Source organism: Ranitomeya imitator, chromosome 8 (genome assembly GCF_032444005.1).
Source record: "Ranitomeya imitator isolate aRanImi1 chromosome 8, aRanImi1.pri, whole genome shotgun sequence".
Classification (NCBI taxonomy): Eukaryota; Metazoa; Chordata; class Amphibia; order Anura; family Dendrobatidae; genus Ranitomeya; species Ranitomeya imitator.
In genome coordinates this window covers 39,348,911-39,366,848 of record NC_091289.1, presented here as the reverse complement: position 1 = coordinate 39,366,848, position 17,938 = coordinate 39,348,911, and the positions used below count along the sequence as shown (strand labels likewise).

General features: G+C 44.8%; 1 protein-coding gene across 2 annotated transcripts in view; it reads right to left on the bottom strand.

The window, feature by feature from the left end:
* SLC6A1 (solute carrier family 6 member 1) overlaps positions 1 to 17,938 on the bottom strand; it is a 310,460-nt gene that overhangs the window by 223,909 nt on the left and 68,613 nt on the right. The gene's annotated exons all lie outside the window — the stretch shown is intronic.

Sequence of the window (17,938 nt, the reverse complement as noted above, 5' to 3'; positions counted from 1 at the left end):
ATGTGTATCCAGACCTCTTTTAATGCACCCCATGATCCTGTTTGCCTTGGCAGCTGCTGCCTGGCACTGGCTGCTCCAGGTAAGTTTATCATTAACTAGGATCCCCAAGTCCTTCTCCCTGTCAGATTTACCCAGTGGTTTCCCGTTCAGTGTGTAATGGTGATATTGATTCCCTCTTCCCATGTGTATAACCTTACATTTATCATTGTTAAACCTCATCTGCCACCTTTCAGCCCAAGTTTCCAACTTATCCAGATCCATCTGTAGCAGAATACTATCTTCTCTTGTATTAACTGCTTTACATAGTTTTGTATCATCTGCAAATATCGATATTTTACTGTGTAAACCTTCTACCAGATCATTAATGAATATGTTGAAGAGAACAGGTCCCAATACTGACCCCTGCGGTACCCCACTGGTCACAGCGACCCAGTTAGAGACTATACCATTTATAACCACCCTCTGCTTTCTATCACTAAGCCAGTTACTAACCCATTTACACACATTTTCCCCCAGACCAAGCATTCTCATTTTGTGTACCAACCTCTTGTGCGGCACGGTATCAAACGCTTTGGAAAAATCGAGATATACCACGTCCAATGACTCACCGTGGTCCAGTCTATAGCTTACCTCTTCATAAAAACTGATTAGATTGGTTTGACAGGAGCGATTTCTCATAAACCCATGCTGATATGGAGTTAAACAGTTATTCTCATTGAGATAATCCAGAATAACATCCCTCAGAAACCCTTCAAATATTTTACCAACAATAGAGGTTAGACTTACTGGCCTATAATTTCCAGGTTCACTTTTAGAGCCCTTTTTGAATATTGGCACCACATTTGCTATGCGCCAGTCCTGCGGAACAGATCCTGTCGCTATAGAGTCCCTAAAAATAAGAAATAATGGTTTATCTATTACATTACTTAGTTCTCTTAGTACTCGTGGGTGTATGCCATCCGGACCCGGAGATTTATCTATTTTAATCTTATTTAGCCGGTTTCGCACCTCTTCTTGGGTTAGATTGGTGACCCTTAATATAGGGTTTTCATTGTTTCTTGGGATTTCACCTAGCATTTCATTTTCCACCGTGAATACCGTGGAGAAGAAGGTGTTTAATATGTTAGCTTTTTCCTCGTCATCTACAACCATTCTTTCCTCACTATTTTTTAAGGGGCCTACATTTTCAGTTTTTATTCTTTTACTATTGATATAGTTGAAGAACAGTTTGGGATTAGTTTTACTCTCCTTAGCAATGTGCTTCTCTGTTTCCTTTTTGGCAGCTTTAATTAGTTTTTTAGATAAAGTATTTTTCTCCCTATAGTTTTTTAGAGCTTCAATGGTGCCATCCTGCTTTAGTAGTGCAAATGCTTTCTTTTTACTGTTAATTGCCTGTCTTACTTCTTTGTTTAGCCACATTGGGTTTTTCCTATTTCTAGTCCTTTTATTCCCACAAGGTATAAACCGCTTACACTGCCTATTTAGGATGTTCTTAAACATTTCCCATTTATTATCTGTATTCTCATTTCTGAGGATATTGTCCCAGTCTACCAGATTAAGGGCATCTCTAAGCTGTTCAAACTTTGCCTTCCTAAAGTTCAATGTTTTTGTGACTCCCTGACAAGTCCCCCTAGTGAAAGACAGGTGAAACTGCACAATATTGTGGTCGCTATTTCCTAAATGCCCAACCACCTGCAGATTTGTTATTCTGTCAGGTCTATTAGATAGTATTAGGTCTAAAAGTGCTGCTCCTCTGGTAGGATTCTGCACCAATTGTGAAAGATAATTTTTCTTGGTTATTAGCAGAAACCTGTTGCCTTTATGGGTTTCACAGGTTTCTGTTTCCCAGTTAATATCCGGGTAGTTAAAGTCCCCCATAACCAGGACCTCATTATGGGTTGCAGCTTCATCTATCTGCTTTAGAAGTAGACTTTCCATGGTTTCTGTTATATTTGGGGGTTTGTAACAGACCCCAATGAGAATTTTGTTACCATTTTTCCCTCCATGAATTTCGACCCATATGGACTCGACATCCTCATTTCCTTCGCTAATATCCTCCCTTAAAGTGGACTTTAGACAAGACTTTACATAGAGACAAACCCCTCCTCCTCTCCGATTTTTACGATCCTTTCTAAACAGACTGTAACCCTGTAAGTTAACTGCCCAGTCATAGCTTTCATCTAACCATGTCTCGGTTATTCCCACTATGTCAAAGTTACCTGTAGATATTTCTGCTTCTAGTTCTTCCATCTTGTTTGTCAGGCTTCTGGCGTTTGCGAGCATGCAGTTTAGAGGATTTTGTTTTGTTCCAATCTCCTCACTGTGGATTGTTTTAGAAATGTTCTTACCTCCCTTCTGAGTATGTTTTCCTGGGTCGTCTTTGTTCGAGTCTAATGTTTTTCTTCCCGTCCCCTCTTCTTCTAGTTTAACGCCCTCCTGATGAGTGTAGCGAGTCTTCTGGCGAATGTGTGTTTCCCAGGTTTGTTGAGGTGTAGTCCGTCTCTGGCGAGGAGTCCATCATACCAGTAATTCACACCGTGGTCCAGGAATCCGAATCCTTGTTGTCTGCACCATCGTCTTAGCCAGTTGTTCGCATCAAGGATCCTGTTCCATCTCCTGGTGCCATGCCCGTCTACTGGAAGGATAGAAGAAAAAACTACCTGTGCATCCAGTTCCTTTACTTTCTTCCCCAACTCTTCAAAGTCCTTGCAGATTGTCGGTAGGTCCTTCCTTGCCGTGTCATTGGTGCCAACATGTATCAGAAGAAATGGGTGGACGTCCTTGGAGCTGAAGAGCTTTGGTATCCTATCGGTCACATCCTTGATCATCGCACCTGGAAGGCAGCATACTTCTCTTGCAGTTATGTCCGGTCTGCAGATGGCTGCTTCGGTGCCTCTCAGTAGTGAGTCTCCCACCACCACCACTCTTCGTTGCTTCTTGGCTGTACTTTTTGCTGTCACTTGTTGCTGTGTGCCCTTTTCTTTTTTGCTTGCTGGTATTGCTTCATTCTTAGGTGTGCCATCTTCATCCTCTACAAAGATTTGATATCGGTTCTTCAGTTGTGTGGTTGGTGATTTCTCCATGGTCTTCTTGCTTCTTTTGGTCACATGCTTCCACTCATCTGCTTTTGGAGGTTCTCTGACACTTTTTGCACCTTCTGTGACCAGTAGAGATGCTTCTGTTCTGTCTAGAAAGTCTTCATTCTCTTTGATGAGTTTCAAAGTTGCTATTCTTTCTTCCAGACCCCGCACCTTTTCTTCTAAAAGGGCCACTAGTCTACACTTCTGACAGGTGAAATTGGATTCTTCTTCTGGTCGATCTGTGAACATGTAGCACATGCTGCAGCTCACCATGTAGCTTGTCACATCTGCCATGTTGCTCCTAGATCCTGCTGACTTGCTGTGTGTTTTCCTTCTTGTGTAATCTACTCAGCCAAGCTCTCTTGCAATAATGTCCTACAGGCAAAAATCCAGAAGGCAACTGGAATATGCAAATTAGCCTCCTGAAGCTTGAATCCCTGGTTTGGTGATGCTTTCGAAGCAGCTGGTCCCGGCTGTACCCAACGATCTTCTAGCTTAGGGAGACTTCGCTTCTCCCAGAAGGCACCTGGAATATGCAAATTAGCCTCCTGAAGCTTGAATCCCTGGTTTGGTGATGCTTTCGAAGCAGCTGGTCCCGGCTGTACCCAACGATCTTCTAGCTTAGGGAGACTTCGCTTCTCCCAGAAGGCACCTGGAATATGCAAATTAGCCTCCTGAAGCTTGAATTACAAGTTTTGTAATTTTAGCTGTTTACAAAAACATGTTCAGAAATAAAATTATATATGTAATATGGGCTGAAAGTGCACACTCCCAGCTGCAATATGATAGTTTCCACATCCAAATCGGAGAAAGGGTTTAGGAATCATAGCTCTGTAATGCATAGCGTCCTCTTTTTCAAGGGACCAAAAGTAATTGGACAATGGACTCTAAGGGCTGCAATTAACTCTGAAGGCATCTCCCTCGTTAACCTGTAATCAATGAAGTAGTTAAAAGGTCAGGGGTGGATTCTAGGTGTGTGGTTTTGCATTTGGAAGCTGTTGTTGTGAGCAGACAACATGCGGTCAAAGGAACTCTCAATTGAGGTGAAGCAGAACATCCTGAGGCTGAAAAAAAAGAAAAAATCCATCAGAGAGATAGCAGACATGCTTGGAGTAGCAAAATCAACAGTTGGGTACATTCTGAGAAAAAAGGAATTGACTGGTGAGCTTGGGAACTCAAAAAGGCCTGGGCATCCACGGATGACAACAGTGGTGGATGATCGCCGCATACTTAATTTGGTGAAGAAGAACCCGTTCACAACATCAACTGAAGTCCAGAACACTCTCAGTGAAGTAGGTGTATCTGTCTCTAAGTCAACAGTAAAGAGAAAACTCCATGACAGTAAATACAAAGGGTTCACATCTAGATGCAAACCATTCATCAATACCAAAAATAGACAGGCCAGAGTTAAATTTGCAGAAAAACACCTCAAGAAGCCAGCTCAGTTCTGGAAAAGTATTCTATGGACAGATGAGACAAAGATCAACCTGTACCAGAATGATGGGAAGAAAAAAGTTTGGAGAAGAAAGGGAACGGCACATGATCCAAGGCACACCACATCCTCTGTAAAACATGGTGGAGGCAACGTGATGGCATGGGCATGCATGGCTTTCAATGGCACTGGGTCACTTGTGTTTATTGATGACATAAGAGCAGACAAGAGTAGCCGGATGAATTCTGAAGTGTACCGGGATATACTTTCAGCCCAGATTCAGCCAAATGCTGCAAAGTTGATTGGACGGCGCTTCATAGTACAGATGGACAATGACCCCAAGCATACAGCCAAAGCTACCCAGGAGTTCATGAGTGCCAAAAAGTGGAACATTCTGCAATGGCCAAGTCAATCTCCAGATCTAAACCCAATTGAGCATGCATTTCACTTACTCAAATCCAGACTTAAGACGGAAAGACCCACAAACAAGCAAGACCTGAAGGCTGCGACTGTAAAGGCCTGGCAAAGCATTAAGAAGGAGGAAACCCAGCGTTTGGTGATGTCCATGGGTTCCAGACTTAAGGCAGTGATTGCCTCCAAAGGATTTGCAACAAAATATTGAAAATAAAAATATTTTGTTTGGTTTATGTTTATTTGTCCAATTACTTTTGACCTCCTAAAATGTGGAGTGTTTGTAAAGAAATGTGTACAATTCCTACATTTTCTATCAGATATTTTTGTTCAACCCTTCAAATTAAACGTTACAATCTGCACTTGAATTCTGTTGTAGAGGTTTCATTTCAAATCCAATGTGGTGGCATGCAGAGCCCAACTCGCGAAAATTGTGTCACTGTCCAAATATTTCTGGCCCTAACTGTAATTACATTTTACAATGCCACCAAAGGGGGTGTGGATACAGCAGATCAGATGTGCTCCACTTTCAACGTCAGAAGAAACATCAAACGCTGGCCAATGGTCATATTTTTTGCTATGTTGAATTTGGGTGGTATAAATTCACAAGTAATTTATCTTGAAAACAAGCTTGAACCACTCCGTAGACGATTGTATCTGAAAAAATTGGCCCATGAACTAGTACTTGGAGAGCTACGCAGGAGAAGCGTGAAAACAATCGGTATCCCCTCTCGCCTTCAAGTTCAGCTCAAAAGGTTCCGCCCAGAAGATGATGGTGAAAAGTCACCATCTGCACCACCTCACAAAAGAAGGAGATGCACCACCTGCCAAACGGAAAGCGGAACCAGAAGGCTTTCAAATTATGAATGTCTCAAATGTCATAAAGCAATTTGCCTGACACATGCAAAAATGGTGTGTAATTCTTGCTATTTGCTCTGCAAGTGTGACTTTTCTGGGGAAACCTCAGCATCTACTTCTGATTGAATATGTTTTTAATAGTACTTAAGGTACCTTAAAATTAAGTTTGTGTTCAAAAATTTTCTTTGTACATTTTTTTGAGAGAGTCGAACTGGGGACTATTTGGCAGGAGTTTTGAAAAGTTTGTATTTCATAGTTATTAGTTTTATGTTAAGTAAATGTTTTTTTTTGCAACTGATTATGTGTAGTCTCTTTTATTACATCCCTATGAAGGCCACTGATCACTTTTAGAGCACTGAAAATGCAAACATTAGATATTATAGGTATTTTTCCAGCAGGCGCCTGACAGGCACATTGTATGTGAACTCGTTAGTCCGAATATTGTATGTGACGGAGGGTTTTAAATGGTTAACAGGAGCAATCAGAGCTCAGATACCGATTATGTTACTCCCACTGTGTGTGGAGGTATCTCAGCTCCTTAGGCCCCTCCACGCATGAGAATCCCAACAATGTTGTACTTATGCAACTTAATATTAAGGGGTTAAACAGTGACTGCCACATTTTCCTGCATATAGTTTAGGTCAGGGATCCCAACAGGTGATACTTTGTAAACAGGTTAATGTTAAAGGATATGTTAAAATAAGAAGTAGGAATTGTTAAAAGCAAAGAATCCCTTAAAGGGTCTATTCAATTGACCTAATAATCATTCATTACTGCCAAGCAACAGAACTCATTACCAGAAGTGACCATATTGGGGGTCAGAATGATCACCACCTATATTACAGATATATTGCTCCCAAAAAAATGTCGATATAGGAAAATCGATGTCAGCAAAATAGTTCAAAATATTTAAAGGGAATCTGTCGGCATGTATTTGCTATGTAATCTGACAGCAGCATGAGCTAGAGACCCCGATTCCAGAAATATAGCTTAATAGTGGTGATGATATAATCACAGTTTTCTTTTCTGCAGATTTAGCAGAGCTCAGATTTTGATACTTTTGTAACCCGACTCACAAATTAGCAGCTTTCTCTGTACAATGTACAGTGACAGAAAGCTGCTAATCAGTGGTGGGGGTTTTGTTGGACTAGGAGGCACAAGGCCACTTGTCCTGTAGTGTTAATCTCCTACTGTACTGAAACAGCAAAACAGAGCCTAGTAAGTTACACATCACTGGAACCAGGTTCTCTGCTCTTCCATTATGCTGCTTTTAGATTACATAGCAAAAACCTATTGACATATTCCCTTTAACAATTTTCAAATGCAACATCAATTTTCATTCCATGCATCATGTCAAAAGACAAGCACCTTCAAGGGTTACTGTACTGTCAGGTAACCTTCCAGAATAAAAAAAATGTGTATGTACATGAAGAATAACACCATTTCTGGCCATAAACTGTCTTGCATTCTGCATTTTACCAAATTTTCCCTTCTGGAAGCTCTGTCTTTTAATTTTCAATTGACTCTGAGCTGGTGTAAAGAGACTAGCTGCTATTATCTCCCCCATACAGAGCACACAGGGATGAATTCCTGCTCCTTATGACTTAATTCACTCACAAACAGCAACAACAATGGTATGGGAGAAATATCTCCCCATCATCAGTAGCGATCAGTGTCATCAGCTTGCAGTGTGGTAAAAGACTTGTTAGAAAGCTCTGCACAACCTTTATGTGTCTATCTCTGCTTCTCTTCTCACTCTGCTCTTCACTCCTCTTTCCCGTATAAAGTAACCTGACACCTCATTTTTAGGGCAGTCCATATTATCTTAAGCAAGAAGGAGTTAGACTTTTTTTTTCAGAGTAAGGAGACACGGAGAGGGGAATACATGGGTCATAAGTGGAGAAAGGAGCAGATTTCCCTGATAAGATATATTATAAAGTTCCATATATTTACCTTAACTATTGATTTATGCAAAGTTTAGTGAAAGACACAGTTACAGAATATCCTTATAAATGAAAACTCCAGAGATTGGACTAACACCTATCAAGCATTTAGGGCAAACCCTTTAAATATGCATTAAATGCCTATAATTAGAACATCAGTCATATATTGAAGTGAGACAATTGTCCTTTGTAAGTTTTTAAGTACTTTTAAAACATTGTTATATGAACTACATATATTATGTGCATATTAGTCTATATTAATATATTTCGTTAGCACTGCATAAGGTAAAGTTATGAAATATAAAATTACAAATTAAATTTTTCTAACTCTCAGGGAAATTCACCTAAACAAGGATAAATGTGTAAGTAAAAGGACTCTAGACAATTACTTAAAATTTAATAAATAGTAAAATGTTTATCCATCCAAAATAATCTTTAACAGTGAGTTTGAAACCTTGTAACCCTAAGGATCATTTGTCATAATTATTTCCACATATTAAATAATGACGTGACATTTAATTTTTAATAATGGAGATTCATCATGTTTAATATTAATTAGCATTCACTAACCACAGAAATAACTGTGCAAAAATCTGTGCCGCTGATTAAATAGTACAAGGTCTTGCTAATGGAGAAAAATAATACCGAGGAGAGAAAGGAAACAAAACAATACTTTTAGCTAAAGCTACTGCACATCTTTGCCGCACGCTTAAATCAAGTTTTGAAAAATTTTTCAAGATCAAATTACCCATAGCTTTTTCTTAGTTTAACATGCCCTTACAAAAACTCACAATTAAGCTCAGATCTGCATCAAGGTTTTATTCTTTAGAATTTGAAAAGAGGGAGGAGAGAGGGGACACAAAAACAGGCTGCATTGCACTAAAGATGAGCAGACCAACTCAAGTAGAATTTTGTGAAATTTGCGATTGCATGCAAATTCAAACATTTTGAGATTTGATTCCTGATTTGAAAAAAAATATATATTTTGCCCGACACCAATTCCGTCACCGCTGAAGCATGAGAGCAGGCTGTAGACATTTTGCATTGCTACCCAGGTTTTCCCATAACACCCTGCAGCTGTGATATCTAGCAGATTATTATACTTTGTATAGGGGGGTAGTACCGAGGCCATCACAGATCAGCAGTTACCAAGTGGAGAACAGTTTGTATGACAGAGTAGTTTTCCATCTCCTGAGCCACTAATTGAGTCTCTCTCCTGTAGCGTTTAAGCTCTTATGGTCAGAGGGGTAATTTCTTTCTCTCTTCTGTAGTGTACAAACTTTTATGGTCCTCTGTCTATCTCTCCTCTACAGTATAATCTCCTATGATCAGCGGAGTCCTCTCTTTCCTGTGGAGCACAAGCTCTTATTATCAACAGAATTTTCTCTCTCTCTCCTGTCGAGTGTAAGCTCTTATGGTCAGCAATGTCCTATCTGCCACTTCTGTCGAGTGTAATCTCTTATGATTAGTGGGGTCTTCTCTCTTGCCTATAGAGTGTAAGCTCTTAAGGTCAGCGGGGTCCCCTCTCTCCTGCAAAGTGCAAGCTCTTATGGTTATTGACTTCCTCTCTTTCTCTTCTGTAGAGTGCAACCTCTTATGGTCAGCAGGATTCTCTCTTTCTCTCTCTTCTGTAGTGTGCATACTCTTATTGTCCTCTCTTCCTGCAGAATATAAGCTCTCATGGTCAGCGGAGTCTTCTCTCGCCTGTGAAATGCAACCTCTTATCAAAGAGTTTTTTCTCTCTCTTACTTCTGTAGAGTGTAAGCTCTTATAGTCATCAGGGTCCTCTCTATCTCTTGTCTATAAAGTATAAGCCCTTATGGTCAGCAAGGTTCTCTTCTCTCTCCCATGTGTATTTTATGAGCTTTCCAGTATTGAAATCTGTGCAAATTTATTCGCCACACGTAAAATTTTGGGGGAAAATTCTGAGAAATGAAATTTCAAAAGATCTGCTCATCTCTAGTATTAACTCGTGGCTGTGACTGCCACTGAGATACTATGGGTGCACTTGATAGCACAAAGAATTACAAATACCTCCTGTCACTGGACAAAGGCAAAAGAATGCTTCTGAGTGCTGAATGGGCTAAAAAAGCCGGGGCAGAAGGTGTCACTCATGCACTACCAATAATGAATCCACTGTGTATCTAACGGAAAAGTTAAAACATTTATTGAACAGGTTTACAGAGTCAACGTATGTTGAGGTCACACAGGACCTCTTCATCAGGACAGAAACCTAGAAAATATTTAACTTTTCCATTGGATACACTGTGGATTCATCATCGGCAGCGCAGCATGAGAGACACAATGTTAGGGCTAGCGGAACACACCAAATAATAAGACAGATAGAGTATGGTGCGTTCGCAGCCCGGGGTCCACCGTGCAGAGATGGAACCTGCTGCCAAGTAATGACGGACTATATGGCGGTACTCATAAGTATACACACGTGGGTTAAACTTCACCCAGCGTGAAGGAAGCGATCCTGTTGCGTCACAGGACCGCGGTACCGCACATAGAGCGCGAGCAAGTAGTCAGCGAACTCAACCCCAACTAGGATTGAAGTCCGATTAGACCCTTGCTGGCACAACACCGCAACTGGGTGTGAAAGGAAACTAAATATCAATATTAAGGCACAAGAGTGCATGCGGTGCCGCACTGACGAACGCCACTAACCACCCAGGCTTGGGTAAGGAAAGCACAGAGGAAGTGCACGGCGCCGTACTGGCGGTCACAGCAACTGGACGCTGTAATGTGTGATTCGTGCTGTAGGATAAGTCGGGCGCTAGATAGCAACCATACACCTTCCGCGAACAGACATTCAATAGGGTAGGGGTATCCAAGGACGACTTGCACTCACAACATACACACATTAACAATTGTACACTAGCGCATGGCCATGCGGTCATACGCAGTTTATATAGTTGCAGCACAGGAAGTGGCCACAGAAACTTTGCCCTTCCAAGACCTGCCAAGAGGACCAATGGAATGTGCTGCAGAGCCTGAGCACATGACCCTCGATCTCCAACGGGTGATCTTGCCCTGGGCATGCTCAGTGTGTGCAGACAAGGACTTAGTCCCAGAGAAGTCCGCTCGCTGCTGACCAGCACTGGCTTTAATGGCAGAAGCTGAAGAAGCAGCAGTAACTCTCTGTACAGAGTGAGACTGAGCAAGACGCTGGGACCGACATCCCTGCTGAGCAGACTCCACTGCGGCTGGATAAGAATGGGAGACCGCAGCGGAGATGGCTCGAGATTCCCCCTGTGCAGAAGCTGGAACTCGAGACCTAACATTACCCCCCCTCCTTGGGCCTCGCTACGCTCGAAGGCAGCAATGAGCTGTGGGGCCCGAATGTTTTCAGCAGGCTCCCATGACCTGTCCTCTGGGCCATAACCCTTCCAATCCACCAGATAGAACTTTTTGCCGCGTACCACCTTGCACCCCAAAATAGCGTTCACCTCGTAATCGTCCATAGACGAACCCGATGTCCCGGCAGATGACTCGGAAAACCGGGACATGTATACGGGTTTCAAGAGGGACACATGAAAGGTGTCGGTGATACCCAAGCGTGGAGGAAGAGCCAAACGGTAGACCACAGGATTAACCTGTTCGAGAACCTTGAAGGGACCCAAGTAGCGAGGAGCAAACTTAGTGGACTCAACTCGCAGCCTGATGTTACGGGCGGAGAGCCATACCAAGTCGCCAGGAGCAAAGGTCGGAGCGGGGCGCCAATGAACATCGGCGGAGGACCTCATTCTCTCCTTGGAGGCCCGAATGGCATCCTGCGTGCGGTCCCAAATGTCCCGTGCCTCCACAGCCCAGTCTGCCACCCTGGAGTCAGCAGAAGACACAGGCATGGGCACAGGAACACGCGGATGCTGGCCGTAATTTAGGAGGAATGGAGTCTGACCGGTGGAGTCAGCTACGGCATTGTTAAGCGCAAACTCTGCCCACGGTAGCAAGGATGCCCGGTCATCCTGCCTGACAGAAACAAAATGTCGTAAATATGTGACCAAGGTCTGGTTGGCCCTCTCTACCAACCCATTCGTCTCGGGATGATATGCCGAAGAGAGATTCAACTCAATACTGAGTAGACGACAAAGCTCTCTCCAGAATCGAGACGCAAACTGGGGACCCCGGTCACTAACAATTTTGTCTGGCATACCGTGTAGGCGAAAGATATGCTTGATGAACAAGACAGCCAACACCCGTGCAGAAGGTAGCCGTGGAAGAGGCACCAAGTGCACCATTTTGGAAAAATGGTCGGTGATCACCCAGATAATGGTGCAGTTACGAGACTTGGGTAAGCCCACCACAAAGTCCATCCCGACCATCTCCCAGGGCCTGTCCGCCACCGGCAGAGGATAAAGCAAACCAGCTGGCCGTTGCCGAGGAGTCTTGTTCTTGGCACAAGAGACACACGCCCGAACATACTCTGCGACATCACGAGCCATATGCGGCCACCAGTATGTCCTCGCCAGTAACTCAGATGTCCTTTTGGTACCAAAATGTCCACCCACCCTGGACGAGTGTGCCCAAGAGAGAACCTCCGGTCGCAAACTGGATGGAACAAAAGTCTTGCCCGGGGGCACAGACTCTAGCGAAACCGGGGCCACAGTTCTCAAGCTCTCGGTGGGGACAATAAGCCGAGGCTCCTCCTCCTCCTCCGCAGATGACACAACGGAGCGAGAGAGAGCGTCGGCCCGAATGTTCTTCTCCCCAGAAAGAAAATGGAGGGTGAAATGAAACCGGGAGAAGAACAAGGACCATCTGGCCTGGCGAGAATTCAACCGCTGGGCTGTCTGCAGGTACACCAAATTTTTATGGTCTGTGAAGACTTGGAAGGGAAAACGTGCTCCCTCCAAGAGATGTCTCCACTCCGAGAAAGCCAACTTCATGGCTAGCAACTCCCTGTCCCCGATGGAATAATTCTTCTCTGCTGGTGAGAAGGTCTTGGAGAAAAAGAAGCAAGGATGCTTCCGACCTTGAGCATCCTTTTGGAAGAGGACTGCTCCAGCACCAACATAAGAGGCATCCACCTCCATGATAAATGGCTTATCAACATCGGGGCGATGTAGGATGGGAGCGCTAGCGAAGTGTGACTTTATAGAGTTAAAAGCCTTGGAGACCTCCTCACACCACAATTTGGGATTCGCCCCCTTCTTGGTGAGGGCAACCAAGGGAGCTACCAAAGTTGAGAAGTGCGGAATGAACTGGCGATAATAATTAATGAACCCCATAAAGCGCTGCACCGCTTTAAGAGAATGGGTTTCCTGCCAGTCCATCACCGCCTGTAGTTTGGCAGGATCCATAGCCAATCCCTGGGCAGAGATGATGTAGCCTAGGAAAGGTAAGGACTCCTGCTCAAACATACACTTCTCCAACTTAGCATAGAGGGAGTTTGCCCGTAGGAGGTCAAAGACTTTGCAAACATCTCTCCGGTGGGAGTCAATATCTGGAGAGTAGATGAGAATATCATCCAGATAGACTACGACCGAGGTGGAAAGCATATCCCGGAAGATATCGTTCACAAAGTCTTGGAAAACGGCTGGGGCATTACAGAGCCCGAAGGGCATCACCAGATATTCATAGTGCCCATCCCTGGTGTTAAAAGCCGTCTTCCATTCGTCCCCCTCACGGATGCGAATCAGGTTGTAAGCACCCCGCAGATCTAGTTTAGTAAATACCCTTGCTCCCCGAAGCCTATCGAAGAGCTCAGATATCAAGGGCAAAGGATACTTATTTTTAACGGTGATGGCATTAAGACCCCTGTAGTCTATGCATGGACGCAATTCCCCATTCTTCTTCTGCACGAAGAAGAACCCTGCCCCTGCAGGTGACACTGACTTCCTAATGAATCCTCTTGCCAGATTTTCCTGGATGTACTGTGACATTGCCTCTGTCTCCGGGAGAGATAGCGGATAGACTCGACCCCGGGGAGGCTCAGCACCAGGCAAGAGATCAATAGGACAGTCATAGGGGCGATGGGGCAGAAAGATCTCCACCGTCTTTTTGGAGAACACGTCTGCATAAGACCAATACTGCTTGGGGAGAGAGGAAAGATCTGCGGGTACCTCTGTAGAAGCAACCTGAACGCACTCCCTCTGACACCTACCCCCACAAGATTCGCCCCATCCCAGGATTCTGCCAGAGGACCACTCGATATGAGGAGAGTAATACCGTAGCCAAGGTATTCCCAACAGGACCTCATCAATTCCCTCAGGAATGACGAGCAGAGATATAATCTCCTGATGAGATGGCGACATGGACAGAGTAAAAGGGATGGTCTGGTGTGTTATCTGTGAGGGCAGTGTCGACCCATTCACCACTCGTACCGTTACTGGTTGAGCTTGCATAACCAGGGGTATTGCGTGACGTTGGGCGAAGGCAGAAGACATAAAATTGCCCTCCGCCCCAGAATCCACGCAGAGCTCTACCGAGTGGGAGAATGAGCCTATAGTAATTGTCCCCTTAAAGGACAATTTAGAGGCAAACGTCGCCGTGTCTAGTGTACCTCCACCTACTACCACTAGACGCTGACGTTTCCTCGACCGCTGAGAACATCTGGTGGCTAGATGTCCTGACTGCTAGCAAACATGACAGACCTTGAGTGCACAAGCGGTCCGGGACTTAGATCCCGCTTGTGACACTTCCCTGGCCTCATGTGACTCAGGAACCAGGACCGGAGATTCCAGAGGTTTGGCGAAGGTAGGAGCCAGCCGAAACCTCTGCCTACACTGGGCTCGCTCTACCCTCCACTCGTTAAACCGGAGGTCAATTCGAGTGAAGACAGTTATTAACTCCTCCAGTGTGGCAGGAATCTCCCTAGTGGCCAGAGCGTCCTTAACATGGTCAGCCAGGCCCCTCCAAAATATGGGGATAAGAGCTTTATCCGACCAATCCAGCTCAGAAGCTAAAGTGCGGAATTGGACGGCAAAATGACTGACCAAGGACTCACCCTGAGTTAATGCCAGCAGTTGGAGCGCAGTATCATGGGTGACTTGAGGTCCTAAAAAGACCTGTTTCAGAGTGCTCAGAAACAGCGGAGCACTCTGCACCACATGATCGCCACGCTCCCACAGCGGCGTAGCCCATTCCAACGCCCTGTCCGACAAGAGAGACACTATAAATCCCACCTTAGCCCGCTCTGTGGGAAAACGTGCAGCCAGGAGCTCGAGGTGAATAGAGCACTGACTCACAAATCCCCTACAAAATTTGCTATCACCAGAAAATTTTTCTGGCAGCGGGAGGCGAGAAAATGTCGGAGCAGGGGTGGCAATGGACAGGGTTGCTGCAGCCGCGCTAGCAGCCTGTACAGCAACTGCGGTAACATCCACAGCTGAGGTTGCGCTCTCAAGAGCCGCCAACCTACCCTCCAGCTGCTGAATATACCGCAAGGATTGCTGTTTGTCCGTCATTACTAGCCAGACCCTGGCGCTAGTGTAATGTTAGGGCTAGCACAACGCACCAAATAATAAGACAGATAGAGTATGGTGCGTTCGCAGCCCGGGGTCCACCGTGCAGAGATGGAACCTGCTGCCAAGTAATGACGGACTATATGGCGGTACTCATAAGTATACACACGTGGGTTAAACTTCACCCAGCGTGAAGGAAGCGATCCTGTTGCGTCACAGGACCGCGGTACCGCACATAGAGCGCGAGCAAGTAGTCAGCGAACTCAACCCCAACTAGGATTGAAGTCCGATTAGACCCTTGCTGGCACAACACCGCAACTGGGTGTGAAAGGAAACTAAATATCAATATTAAGGCACAAGAGTGCATGCGGTGCCGCACTGACGAACGCCACTAACCACCCAGGCTTGGGTAAGGAAAGCACAGAGGAAGTGCACGGCGCCGTACTGGCGGTCACAGCAACTGGACGCTGTAATGTGTGATTCGTGCTGTAGGATAAGTCGGGCGCTAGATAGCAACCATACACCTTCCGCGAACAGACATTCAATAGGGTAAGGGTATCCAAGGATGACTTGCACTCACAACATACACACATTAACAATTGTACACTAGCGCATGGCCGTGCGGTCATGCGCAGTTTATATAGTTGCAGCACAGGAAGTGGCCACAGAAACTTTGCCCTTCCAAGACCTGCCAAGAGGACCAATGGAATGTGCTGCAGAGCCTGAGCACATGACCCTCAATCTCCAACGGGAGATCTTGCCCTGGGCATGCTCAGTGTGTGCAGACAAGGACTTAGTCCCAGAGAAGTCCGCTCGCTGCTGACCAGCACTGGCTTTAATGGCAGAAGCTGAAGCAGCAGCAGTAACTCTCTGTACAGAGTGAGACTGAGCAAGACGCTGGGACCGACGTCCCTGCTGAGCAGACTCCACTGCGGCTGGATAAGAATGGGAGACCGCAGCGGAGATGGCTCGAGATTCCCCCTGTGCAGAAGCGGGAACTCGAGACCTAACACACCTTCTCCTTGTCATCTTTGTTCAGTTTGGTCTTCTACATGACCGATGTCCTTGAGCAGCTGATATATATTTTGATGCCAGATACATGTTGCTTTGTAAAAACCATACCAGGTGAGTGGATTCACTTCCTTGACAGCCCATCATTATCGGTAAAGACCCTATTGCGCTTTCCTTTGTTTCCAGCTTTCCTATCTTCACCAGAATGGGCTACACACAGAAAAACAATACTCCTAGCTAGGGTTGAGCGAAACGGGTCGAACATTTTCAAAAGTCGCCGACTTTTGACAAAGTCGGGTTTCATGAAACCCGATCCGACCCCTGTGCGGGGTCGGCCATGCGGTACGCGACTTTCGCGCCAAAGTCGCGTTTCAATGACGCGAAAAGCACCATTTCTCAGCCAATGAAGGTAAACGCAGAGTGTGGGCAGCGTGATGACATAGGTCCTGGTCCCCACCATCTTAGAGAAGGGCATTGCAGTGATTGGCTTGCTGTCCGCGGCGTCACAGGGGCTATAAAGGGGCGTTCCCGCCGACCGCCATGTTACTGCTGCTGATATGAGCCTAGGGAGAGGTTGCTGCCGCTTTGTCAGAAGCAGGGATAGCGTTAGGCAGGGTCCATTAACCACCAAACCGCTTGTGCTGTAGCGATTTCCACTGCCCAACACCACCTTCGGTGTGCAGGGACAGTGGAAGCTACATTTTTTTTTTTTCCCCTCAGCGCTATAGCTCATTGGGCTGCCCTAGAAGGCTCCCTGATAGCTGCATTGCTGTGTGTACGCCGCTGTGCAAACCAACTGCTTTTTTCAAAGCACAAATCCTCTTGTTCCTTCCTTTCTGCACAGCTATCTTGTTTGTTTGTCCACACTTTTTATTTAATTTGTGCATCAGTCCACTCCTTATTGCTGCCTGCCATACCTGGCTGAGATTACTGCAGGGAGATAGTAATTGAAGGACAGTTCCTTTTTTTTTTTTTTTTTTGTGGGAGATTAAGATTGGCATTTCTGCCAGAGTGCCATCCCTGTCTGTGTCATCTCTCACTCAGTGGGCCATAGAAAGCCTATTTATTTTTTTGCTTGATTTGGGTTCTAAAATCTACCTGAAAAAATCACTACATCAATCAGTGGGAGAAAAATATTGGCCTCAGGGCTTGTGTGCCACTCCTTACTCCTGTGTGTGCCATCTCTCAGTGGGCCATAGAAAGCCTATTTATTTTTTTGCTTGATTTGAGTTCCAAAATCTACCTGAAAAAATCAATAAATCAATCAGTGGGAGATTAATATTGGCCTTTGGGCTTGTGTGCCAGTCCTAAGCGTGCCATCTCTCTCTCTCTCAGATAGTGGGCCATAGAAAGCCTATTTATTATTTTTTTTATTGGGTTTATAAATTTTCCCTGGAAAAAAAAAAAAAAGTGGGAGATTAATATTGGCCTCTGGGCTTGTGTGCCAGTCCTGAGCGTGCCATCTCTCTCACAAATAGTGGGCCATAGAAAGCCTATTTATTTTTTTGGTTGATTTGGGTTCTAAATTCTACCTGAAAAAATCAATAAATCAATCAGTGGGAGATAAATATTGGCCTCTGGGCTTGTGTGCCACTCCTGACTCCTGTGTGCGTCCTCTCTCACTCAGTGGGCCCTAGAAAGCCTATTTTTTGTTTTATTTGTTTTCTAAATTCTCCCTGAAAAAATCATTTTATTTTATTTGGTTTCTAAATTATTCCTGAAAAAAATCATTTTTTTTGTATTTTTTTTTTCTAAAGTCTCCCTGAAAAAAAAAAAAAAAATCAAATCAGTGGG